General features: G+C 41.7%; 1 non-coding gene across 1 annotated transcript; it reads right to left on the minus strand.

Annotated features, from left to right (window-relative positions):
- Positions 1 to 943: 943 nt before the first annotated feature.
- On the minus strand, positions 944 to 1,062 carry LOC116087922. Its single transcript, XR_004117697.1, has one exon. It is a non-coding gene; the product is annotated as a 5S ribosomal RNA (ribosomal RNA).
- Between the last annotated feature and the right edge of the window lie 1,374 nt (positions 1,063 to 2,436).

Genomic DNA, 2,436 nt, shown 5'->3' on the forward strand with positions numbered 1-2,436 from the left:
TGAGAAGATGTAACCCTTCGTTTATAGAGGCATAGATAGCTTTCATATGTATGATGTCAATTTCATCCCGCTTTCTTAAGCCCTGGCAGTGTTAAGTACCCAGCAGGTTGATTCACTGAGAGCATCCACTGTGATGCTTTTTGGTCAAGCTTGCATCCCACAAAATCATTCCCAGCCTCTTGCGTTTCACCCTAACCTCCCTTAATCCTAAGGCTGACTTGCTGCAGAGCTGCCCCAGAAAGCACAGGAGGGGAATGGAGGTTGTAGCGGCCACGGTCTGAGAAAGTGAGCTACTGTCTGTCCTATAACGCAGTTTGTTCTGCAGGACATTGATCATTTGCTACAGTTCATCTTCAGAAGAACTGAGTGCAGAAGGGACTGGAAGAAGGGTAAGGAAGAATGTCAAATCAGAAGTGAGGAAGAGGTTACCAAGAGCATATGTAGACTGGGAAGACCCTTCTCTTCCTGCCCTGACTTGTATTTAATCATACTGTTTTGTACTTCCAAATACCCTTAGAGAAAAAAAAAGAAAAACAGAGTTGATATATGTCCCAAAGGGAACCTGTGTAGTATTGCACTGTTCCTGGTCAAAAGCAGTCTCCAGACAGGTGTCTGGATGATTTCGGGAATCTTGTTTCTCTTTCTTTTACTTAAATCATAGATCTAGTCACTTGTAGCTATTGCTGTCTGACAGCCACTGTACAATGACTTGGTATTGTGGCTGAAGATATAGCCATCTTTGATAGCTGTCTTTGGTAATACTGAAAGTCTATACAAAACTTCCGGATGAGATAACCAGTTTGCATGCTCATACAGGAATGCATACGCCTCTTAAATGCTTCAAGATTAACAGCATCCATCATCCATGGGGAGAAAGCACATAGGAAATGTGTCTGTGTGAGGTTTTTTTTGTTTGTTTGTTTGTTGTTGTTGTTGTTTTTTAAGCCTACAGCACCTGGTATTCTCAGGCGGTCTCCCATCCAAGTACTAACCTGGCCCGACCCTGCTGAGCTTCCGAGATCAGACGAGATCAGGCACGTTCAGGGTGGTATGGCTGTAGACTCTGTGTGAGTTTTAATAACCTGAGCTCTAAGATCTTAATATGTTAGAGTCTAACATTAACAGTCAAACCAACTGTCTCACACTAACAACCCTGAACATTCCCTAATCTTACTTATATTGGCCATTGATGAAAATTGAGTTCTGTTGAAATGTTGTTAGAAGCTACTAAGAAAAAACAAACATGCTTCCCCGTGGGAGGAGAGCGCGTTTGATCCCATCAGTGAGCCAACCACCAGAGACACTAACTGCTCTGTATTCATTCTGTGGCTCCAAGGTGTTTTCCAGGATGTGACTGAACCACTGGGGCAGGAGGGCAAGCACCACCGTTTCAGACACACTCATCAAGTCTAAGATGCTCGCTGGTATGACCTTTCCCTCTTACCCAAAAGATCTTTCTAAAGTGAAAGGACAGGAACTTGTATATAAAGTTAGAAAATGTTTTCTTCATCTACATGGAAAGGTCTAAGAGTCTGTGACTTCAGGAATCTCTACTGTGAGTTCAGACTAACCAGGACAGCTACAGCCTGTGTTTGGTTTTTATCAAGGGTCTTGTCATTTTGTTTGGTTTTGTTTGTTTTTTTTCTTTTCTCTCTTTCTTTCTTTTCTTAAAGAATCTGAAGTTTGGCCAGAAGCCAGCTGATGGATGGAAGAAAAGCCAGACATAATGAGGCACTGGTAATTATTTAAACATACAATAGGCCCTGCATATACCTTTAAAGGTGAAGTGCTGGACTGATGGTGTCTACTAGGAAAGAATTTATTAGTAAGTGCCAAGGAAATGAGGCAAGTACCTGTCCAACCAGCCTAAGTAGCAGAGTTTGGATCCCCAGCATTGATGTGGAATGCCAGGCCAGGTGGCATGAGCCTGCAGTCTGGGGGAAAAAACTGAGAAGGTGTAGCCTTGGAGAACCAGAGATCTGGTCCAGCAGGCTTCTTGGCCAGCCAACCTTGCCCATTCCAGTAAGTTCAACGAGAGACCCTGAATCATCATCATCATCATCATCATCATCATCATCATCATCATCACCATCATCATCATCATCATCATAATCAAAAACAATAATATGGAAATTGATAGAAGAAGACATCTGACATCAGCCTCTGGCCTCCATACCAAGTGTACACACCAGTTTGCACACCAACCTGCAAGCGTGCATACATGAGCACATACATGCTTATAGATAATTATTGTGTAGGTAAATATTGCAAAAATACCTCATTTAACACGTATAATAAAATGCTCCTCTGTGTTTTATTTTTAGTAGAATGCTATTTTTGCACAAAAATCTGTATTCTTTTTAATATAGCTGCTACTTTCCTACTTTAAGCATAAGTAGGAAACCCTTTGAACTTTGACAATTTTTTAAACGGTTG

The sequence above is a fragment of the Mastomys coucha genome, unplaced genomic scaffold, assembly GCF_008632895.1.
Source record: "Mastomys coucha isolate ucsf_1 unplaced genomic scaffold, UCSF_Mcou_1 pScaffold13, whole genome shotgun sequence".
Lineage (NCBI taxonomy): Eukaryota > Metazoa > Chordata > Mammalia > Rodentia > Muridae > Mastomys > Mastomys coucha.